Consider the following 9,652-nt stretch of genomic DNA (forward strand, 5'->3'; position numbering starts at 1 on the left):
CGCGAAACATGATGAGCAATCTATTTCTGTCACACACGATTTATAAATAACACCATGAAGGAGTGGAAAATAATCGCGAAAAATAAATACAACCGCGGGGACACAAACGCATTTGTCACCACAGCCACAACGGTGGAGAAGAAGGAGGAAGTCATCAAAAGCGCCACATGAAGATGTCACGCGTTGGGTTTGCTTACAAAGTGTGACGACGAGGATCAATTGCGATCGAGGTACAGCTACGGCACCATGACTCGACTGTTGACAAAAGATTTACTTCATTGTTGCTCAAGTAAAGTAACAATAATGTATAAAAATGAGGAAATAAAAAAGCACAAAAAAGGATTGTGATGTCAGAAGTGGGATTCGAACCCACGCCTTCAGAGAAGACTACGACCTGAACGTAGCGCCTTAGACCGCTCGGCCATCCTGACCTGTTGAAGGGCTGCTCACCAATTATCGTTTGGTCATGCGTGCTCACCATGACGACGATGGGGTTCTAACACCTCTTTCACCCTCAAAGCACGTTGTTCCGCTCAGCATATATAAGGTGTTCACCTTCAGCACCGCGTCTTGGGGTGGGCGCCATGTGCCATGAGAAACTATCAACCCCACTTTAACCAACAATAATAATGTTGTGGATGACGACGGCGACGATGATGATGATGATGATGATGGTGAAGATGTGATAAGAACATGATGGAGCGCGGTGGCCGACCAGCCAGAATGTAAGCCAAGGTTTGAACTACTTCTGGCTCGTGTGAGTAAACACACGAGGTCTGTTCGTTCCGCGCGTGATTTGCGTGATTAGCGCCACCGCCCGCCGTTAGGCTGTAGCCGGGCCGCCCGTGTGCGTGCCACGGTGTCGGTACCGGCTGGAGTCTTACGAAATGAGAGGATAGGAGAAGAGTTGGGCGAGGGAACGCCGCACTTGAATCGGTGCAGCCTGGTTTCCTTCCTTATCGCGCGTTATCCCCACAGAAAGAAGCGGTTCTCGTAAGGAAGTCGGGTGAGCATATGCATTATAGGACGAAGCGGAATCCCCCTCCCTCTCAACGCTTCTTCGCGTCACTTTATCTGTTCCGACAGGTCTGGTCTGTGGTTTATGAAGAATCGTCAACTTGTCATCGCAGCAACATGTTTGCTAATGTTTACATGGATGCTTCCGATGCGACCGTTGTGTGTCTCCAACGGCCGGAGTCGGTGTCCCGCAGGTTGTGAAGGGTCTTATCTTGGTCTCGTTTATTGCGCCCCGCTGCTGTGGACCATCGATAAGTGGGTAACGAGAGAGAGAGAGAGTGAGAGTTTTCCACCGGCAACGTTGGGGGCCAGAAACGGGGTCAATCGACATGACGGAAGTCGTAAATAGTGTAATTCCATCCAGTAAGATGACTGGTTGGTTGGCACCGTCTCCTGTTAGCCAGCCAGCATGGCTCGTTGATTTGCAATGGTTTCCCCCGCCTGGTGGTGGTTATTGATGATCAAACTTTCGCTCTCACCTGAAAAGAAAGACAAATGATGAAGAAAATTATTAGAATGGCTGTCAGAATGTGCTTTGTAATTAAAACGAAGCAACAATTGTTGGATTTGTGTTGAGAAGAACATGAACTTTTTGGTAAAAGATGATTTGTGATATGTTTTGCGTGGTAAAAATGAGGGTTTAAGAGCAAAGGTTTATAAAATTTTCGTTACTAATAATATTATTGAAAAATAAATATTCCATATTCCGCATTACCGACGAGAAGTTCGAATTGAAAAACTTTATAAAAAAGCATCTTCCGCCCCCGGGTGGACTCGAACCACCAACCTTTCGGTTAACAGCCGAACGCGCTAACCGATTGCGCCACGAAGGCTTCTTGCTGCCCTCCACACTCCCATGCAAACACAACACGCACTGCTCTCATCGCTACGACTCAAGTTCTGATATTCGTCTTTACTCGTATTTATGCTGCCGTTTTATGTTGTTATGTTGATACTTCGTTTTATGTTGTTGCAACTGCAGAGAAATCTTTTCGACTTGTCCTGAAGATGCTTTTTTATGTTCGATTCAATAGTGAATGGGGGAAAACTCGGGAGAAAGCCTATCGAAATTTTGCAAACAACTGACTGCCTGGCAGGCTGGCCAACCGGAACGAAGTGGCGAATCGTGCGTTAGCCAGTGAATAGGAAATGTGTTGTTCACTTTCATGTGCCAGGCACTTTCCTCCCTCTTTCATAAGCCCTTTATGAGCTGCTAGAAGACATGGTAAGCTGGAATTTTACATTTAACTTGATGGTTATTGAACATTTTCTCAGAAAAATAGTAGGGTGGATGCTGAAACCTCCTTCTGTGACTGCATTTAAAACAAATCATATGTTTGACATTCAGCTTTTATGCAAATCTACATAAAATGCTTCATAGATATTGGCTCCTCTCTGGCACATATCTGGGAGGACACTCTTCGTTGCTACCTGCGACAGAACGATGCTCACGTTATGCGCAATGTTGTCGCTAAACAAATTAATGTAGCCAAGCAAACAATGTTGTACCATTTTCCAAGAACCCGAGACCCTGGCGTCGTCCTTAATGTCTCGCTCGTTTCCGGACATGAAGGATCTGCTACGTTCGATAATTCGCAAGGATCTACCATCTCTTATGACGAGTTCGCTATAGCGTCTACATAGCATTTGATAATAAATTCCTCCTCTTAAAATGCTGTTTTTAATCCATTTAATCATCACAATACGAGTGCGAGAGTACACACAACCATCATCCGCATACTAATTAATTGCTTAGAACAGGCCACAAATTGCACACATTTCTGCAATTAGCTGTCAGAATTGCAAACGTTTGTGCCTGTGTGTGGTGCAAATGCATCCACATAACTCAGCCAAACTATTCCCATGACCTCAAAAAAAGGGGCTTGAGGGTCCGAAAATAGAACCCCATCATACGGACAGTCGCAGGCCAATGTTTCCGTTGCCGTTGCCGGGGCCGTTTCGGAGTGCGGGCGGAGTGTGTTGGGTCGGGCTGCCATAACTTTTAGTCGTCGAGAGTCGAGGAGAGCTCGGGCGCGCATTTTCACCGATGCATCATACATTTTTCCACCCGCATTGCATGCACTCGCCACCAAACCCCGCGGGTTCCGGCAGCCACTGTTCCGGCGAGTAACACCGGTAGTCTGGTCTGGCCCACGGCAGCTCATCGCCAGCAGCAGCGGTCTGTGCAGTAAGGTTTGGCCTGGCCTGAGAAAGCAGAAGTAAAAGTTTATGAAGTTGGAACGGCGCCGCATCGGAAGAGATGTGAAGGGGGTGGTGGTGCAGCCGGCAAGCTAATCGTAAAGTGCATCGCCAATGCACCACCACGAGGCGGTGCAGTTTGCAGCGGATCGATGGGAGGAAGTAAGAAAAAACCATCCAGAAACTAGGCCATTAGAAAACCGCCACCATCAGGGGACGGAGGGCGCTGAGGGCGGCGTGGTAGAGGAGGCTCCGTCGTCGGCCCGTGTTTGCATCAATTGCAGCGTTTGTCTGGCGTTTGTTTTTCGCTTTTCGCTCCGCACGATGACGAAGACGACGACGTGGTGTTGGGGACTGGTGGAGACTGGAAGTTGAAGCTTGCATCGATGGACGGATGGATGGATGGATGGTGATGGATGATTGTGTGTGAGGGCCTGTCATAAGTGAGGTAGGACCGTCATCGAGTGAAGCTGTGGATACGGAGGGGGAGCAAGGGCTTCACCGTTCGGAAAGCCAATCGAAAGCTGCTCGCCATCAGCTCCCCTTTCCACACTCCTTGAAGGATCCCTTTGGCCTTGTCATTTGCGGCACATCCACCCATAAGTCATACCAGTTTCTACCGAACTCGTAATCACATTTCTGCTACATTTATCCACTTTTCTTTGTGTGTTTTTTTCCGATAAAACCAGCGTCATCCAACTGTCAACCAATCCCGGGGGTTCGCTTCCGTTCCACCCAATCCCGTGTCGCCAAGGAACGAACATCAAATGAAGATCAAAAGCGAAAACTCACCCAGACACACGCGAGGGCACGGTGACCGCGAGGCACGCAGTGACCATGAAAAGGGAAAGAAGTATTTCCGGTTTGGTGGATGCGTGCGCGAAGACACATCGGCATCGTCGTCAACGACCAGCGCGAACCGGCGGCGTACTCATCTTCCTCTTCTCCCCTTCCTGCTACAGGCTCCAGTCGCCTCGATTACCGGCCGGATCCGGTTTCAGGCCGGGCCACCTGTCTTACCACCAATCGTGCCTCTTGGTCTCCGGTGGTTAGGAGGGGGACCAATGGAGACGGTTTGCCATTTTCCAGTGCGCGCTCGTCAGTTTCCCGTGCGTATCGTTGGCAGTTTTCGCTCAACAACCGCAACAGCACCGAGAAGGAGGAGAACCGGGAGGAGGATTGTGTTTTGTGAAATCGAAAATGAGGCCATATCTAAACCGCGCCAACCGAGAGATCCGTACCGCTAGGCACTCCCCAACCAGCCAGCAGCCAACCCCGGACTCTCGGGCCCTTGTAGGGCCCCGTTCCGTTCACAGTTCGGTTTCGATTTCAGTTTCTCGATTCTTCATTTCCGCTCACTCCCAAGGCGAACGGTCAGCTTCGGTTTACGGAGCCCTTCTTGTGTGGGGGGTTAGTGGGCGGACTAAAGGGGACGACGAGTGGACTTATGCAGGCGTCGGAAAAGCGTATATCCGATTTCTCGGAAGCCGCGCAGAAGGTAGGCTCCACTGGTCCAACGGAAAAGGGCATCCTACCTGAGGGGCGGTGCATGGAAATAGACTCTCGGAAAATTCCATGTTTTTGCTAATTCCAAACTCAAACAAGACGCAAGCGGCTGCGGCTGCGGCACAAATGTCCTGCGGGCGTACGGGAGCTCTCGGATCAACCAACACACCAAACCGTGGCTGAGATTCGGGGAAAACTGAGGAACATGTAACAGCTTCATCATCCGCGCATTATGTCCTGGCGCGGCTGGTGAGGGGTAGGCAGTAACCGGGGACAGAAGGGGAGACGCGGTTTGGAAAACATCGGCCAATCGACGACTGAACAATATCGATATCGGAACATTATCATTTCCTTTCCCATTCCAATGGACCCTCGGTTTTGCACGGCCGGAATATGTCCGGAGCGTTCGTTAGAAACATGCAAATTGTTTAATGTAAAATGTCACGGACACGGAGGGGTTTTGCGTTTTTGTTGTTTAGAAATCGGAAACCCCGTAGAGATGCCGGCTCGTGGTCCCTTCTTCATGTCCGGAAGCGAGTGCGGCATTCGGATTTGCGTATGGGCGTAAGCTGAGCCATTAAGGACGACGCCAGGGTCCTGGGTTCTGGGAAAATGGTACAACATTGTTTGCTTGGCTACATTAATATGTTTAGTGACAACATTGCGCATAACGTGAGCATCGTTCTGTCGAAGGTAGCAACGAAGATTGTCCTCCCAGATATGTGCCAGAGAAGAGCCAATATCTATGAAACATTTTATGTAGATTTGCATAAAAGTTGAATGTCAAACAAATGTTATTTTAAATGCAGTCACAGAAGGAGGTTTCAGCATTCGCTCGACTATTTTCCTGAGAAAATGTTCAATAAACATCAAGTTAAATGTAAAATTCCAGCTTACCATGTCTTCTAGCAGCTCATAAAGGGCTTATGAAAGAGGGAGGAAAGTGCCTGGCACATGAAAGTGAACAACACATTTCCTATTCACTGGCTAACGCACGATTCGCCACTTCGTTCCGGTTGGCCAGCCTGCCAGGCAGTCAGTTGTTTGCAAAATTTCGATAGGCTTTCTCCCGAGTTTTCCCCCATTCACTATTGAATCGAACATAAGCAGCATCTTCAGGACAAGTCGAAAAGATTTCTCTGCAGTTGCAACAACATAAAACGAAGTATCAACATAACAACATAAAACGGCAGCATAAATACGAGTAAAGACGAATATCAGAACTTGATGTCGTTCTTTGTAGCGATGAGAGCTGTGCTTGTTGTGTTAGCATGGGAGTGTGGAGGGCAGCAAGAAGCCTTCGTGGCGCAATCGGTTAGCGCGTTCGGCTGTTAACCGAAAGGTTGGTGGTTCGAGTCCACCCGGGGGCGGAAGATGCTTTTTTGTTGCGACCCACTCCCTCATCCCACAACCAGTTGATCATCAGCATTGCGCGGCGACGCTACTATTTTTGATATTCAAAGTAATGACGCGTGAGAAGCGTACCACGCGGGGGATGCTAATTCCAAAACAATGCCGCTCGCGGTGGTATCACTTGAGTATTGTTTATGAAAATCTATCTAAAAGGGTGGTTTCAATTTCAGTAAATCGAGCAAAAACCACTTCATCCGCTGTTCACACTCTAGTTGAGTGTGATTGTGTACAAAGTCCCTAACGAAAACCCCCGTTTCGCAAGCGCAATTATTTCGGAATACACTTTACCTTTTTTTCTGAACTTATGTTAATGATTTGGATAGGATCTTCCCCGTTTTTTTTTTCACATACGAGAGAACTTCCGGGATTCGGTGATTCTACGATAGCCGACATACGATTGCACAGCCTCGATATCGGGGGCTCCAGATAGGAGGAGGATGCACACAATCGAGGGCTTCACCGTATGCAAATCCGATCCGATCTGCTTCGCCCACCACGCAACACGCTTTTCGCACCGTTCAGCGGGCGGTGTAGAGAGCATGAAATGAGGGAGAAACTTGCAGGCATCCCCCCAGCGGGGTGGGTGGAATGAATTGTTTCTTCGCATTCTCAACGATCATCATCGGTTGGCACAACCGCAGCAGAATGAGAAGCCACGGTGCTTCCGCGCGAGTGAAATTGGCTTTTCACTTTCCTTTCCATACCTCCACCTCAGTAGTGCGCCTCAAATTGTGCAGCTCTTGTTCCCTGATTGATTTCCCATGTGATGCAGCCACCGTCTGGTCCGCATCGAGTGAATGCTGCGCTGCACTGGAAGGGAGCGCATCTGCAATTAATAAATCCGAACGATGTCCGTCCGTCGGTTTCGTCGGCCACATATCACACACAACCACATCATGAGTGATGCTGATAATGGCAGGTGTCGGAGCGGAGAGAAAGTCGACAAGAAACAGCTGTGTGTGTTCTGTGTGTAACGTGATAGGCCGTCCACCATCCCTCCCCACCCACTTGACGGAGTTAAGGAAGGAGTGTGCTCATCGAGTGTGAAGATCCGATTCCACACAACAACACCACAGACAACAAACAACAAAATCACGCCGGAGCATAAAGCGGTGTTTTTATGCTTCGCGCCATGAGCTAAGCGTGGCCTAAAGCTTGTCAACACACACCCAGGGCCTTGGCATCGAATGGATGAGGAGTGTAGAACCTCTAGCCACAAGGTCATGTGCTACGTCTGGCCATGTCTTCGGGCTCGACGCCGCTGCGTTCTATGCAAATCACCATCAACCATAGGCCTACCAGAAGACCCTAGAACCCAGGGTTTAAATCGAACAGAAGAGGATGCTCTTTCTCTCTCGCTCTATTGAGCCGGTCGGTATTCGACATTCCGTCCACTGCATCCGACGCCTGTGCAAGCCCACACAGAGATCTGTGCAATCTAGCGGACAGATTTATGACCGCTCTCTCTCTCTCTCTCTCTCTCTCTCTCTCTCTCTCTCTCTCTCTCTCTCTCTCTCTCTCTCTCTCTTGCTGTAGACTGCATTCCGTGGCAGTTCTTGACCGGCAGTTCTACCGGACATATGCTGCACAACGGAACGCAGGAAGTCCTGCGGAATGGTCCGGCCACGCAATGTCCACCATATCAACGATCGCGGCCATACCATCGGGAGGTGATGGCTCTGGTCGTCGTTATGAGGTTGATTAATGAGGGCAACCGAGCAAGCAACGCGCAAAGGCGACTGGTGATGATTGCGAGGTGATCCCCCTTCGGTGTGACGAATAGATAATAATGGACCCCGGGAAGGGGATACAAGCAGGAAGCAGCCAGCTAGTGCCAGTGGCTAGGAATACATTTAAAAACGGTTTTTAATTTATGCACGACTCAAGATAGACTCCTCTCTCGGTCCGCCAGCTCGGTCATTACTGCAGATTGTTCGATGATCGGACCGGGAGGAGGGGGAGGAGACAAGAGGGCTCTTAAGTTGCTTAGCCAGTCATCATCATCGGCAAAGGACCTTGTCATCACACGTCGACGACACGAAACACGATCGCAGCACCGGTTGTTGCAACATAACGTTTTGTTTACGCCGTGCAGCGGAACTCTCTTCGGCAAAAACAAAAAAAAAAAAACCCCGAAAACCTCCTTCCTTCCTTTCTGCGATGGTCCTTGGCAGCGATTGGTGGCCGCCAGAAAACACAAGTTAGGCGACCGGATGGCGTTTGTTACGCGCCGATCGATTGACGGTCAACAGTAGCACCAGCAACAACAAAGATCCGGCGAAAAATCAAAACAACTTAACGCGGACTTCAAAAGTAATAAAAAAAAAGGAAAATTCCGAAAAAAATAGCCAGAGAACCAGGTACACCAGTATCCTTGAGATGGCTGTTCGGACGGGGGGGCAAAAGTGCTTTGATGGCGAAAGTGGTAAACACTGGGCCACCTGGACGAGCTCACGTAGCGCTCGCGGTGATCATGGCGGAACTATGGCCACCCACCAAGTGTTTTGTTGATCCGTGGAGGAGATCATATAAGACAGTTCTCGTATCTTGTTGGTGATCGTGGCAATATGCGAAGGTGAGTCACCAATCTCGAGTCGATTAATCGTTGTCCTGTCCAATGACCAGACACAATGGAACCGACGATCAGACGACGCCATGTTCGCACTTCATCTTCGATCATTGACGCTCTCCTCTCGCACAATCATTTCAATGTTTACTCTACCTTTCCATCCCCGGATAAGTGACTTTTCGTCAATCGTCGTTTGATGTTGTCGGTTTGTTGCAAAAAAACGCACAAACACAAAACAAACCGCACCGAACCGAACTCCTTCTGTGCGGTGCTGCTGGGCCATGGCAGCTCCATTTTTGTTTCACCGGACGGTGATAGAGAGACAAACAACAACTTCACGGTGCAGCAGCCCCCAATCCGTTGCCACCGCCATCGCACCACCGCTGCGGACGGAGTGTTTCGTGTGTTTCTGTGTCAATGTCAAACGCTCTCGGTGTGTTCGCGGTTGACGGTTTCGGCGGACAAGCTGAGTGAACAAGCGAACGCGTGCGGTCCTGCACCACGCACCCATTAGACCTCCCCCCGCCCCCCAAACCACAACACATACAGAGGGACCCCAGCGGACATGGGTGCGAGGCAGGTGAGACCCCGATCGATCGATCGCTCGTCGTCAGTGCCGATCGTCTCGGAATGGATCAACCGATGATCGTGTTTTGTTTTGGTTTCGGCGCCGCTGTTTGTTTTACTCGATGACGTCGTAGCAGCCATATTTGAATAGTGTAGAGTGCGGTCACTAGCTCCGAGGCCTGGCTATGCAATCGCGCTACCACCCCGTGAGAGGGGTGGTTTGAAGACTTTCGATTAAAAAAAAACTTCATTCCGCTCACCCTCTCCCTCGTGGACACTCGCAGCCGGTAAAGGGGACGGTAGTAGTTGGTTAGTAATCCTGTTGCTGTTGTTGATGTTGTTGCTAGTGGTGCTTGCAAGCTAATTTGTAGTACACACCCC

The 9,652-nt window shown here is 49.6% G+C and overlaps 3 non-coding genes across 3 annotated transcripts; 1 reads left to right on the top strand and 2 right to left on the bottom strand.

Moving 5' to 3' along the window:
- Positions 1-348: 348 nt before the first annotated feature.
- Positions 349-431, bottom strand: Trnal-cag (transfer RNA leucine (anticodon CAG)). Its single transcript has one exon. It is a non-coding gene; the product is annotated as a tRNA-Leu (tRNA).
- Positions 432-1,776: 1,345 nt separating this feature from the next.
- On the bottom strand, positions 1,777-1,850 carry Trnan-guu (transfer RNA asparagine (anticodon GUU)). The gene has a single exon. It is a non-coding gene; the product is annotated as a tRNA-Asn (tRNA).
- A 4,168-nt stretch (positions 1,851-6,018) lies between these two features.
- Positions 6,019-6,092, top strand: Trnan-guu (transfer RNA asparagine (anticodon GUU)). Its single transcript has one exon. It is a non-coding gene; the product is annotated as a tRNA-Asn (tRNA).
- Positions 6,093-9,652: the final 3,560 nt, after the last annotated feature.

This window comes from Anopheles aquasalis, chromosome 3 (assembly GCF_943734665.1).
Source record: "Anopheles aquasalis chromosome 3, idAnoAquaMG_Q_19, whole genome shotgun sequence".
Lineage (NCBI taxonomy): Eukaryota > Metazoa > Arthropoda > Insecta > Diptera > Culicidae > Anopheles > Anopheles aquasalis.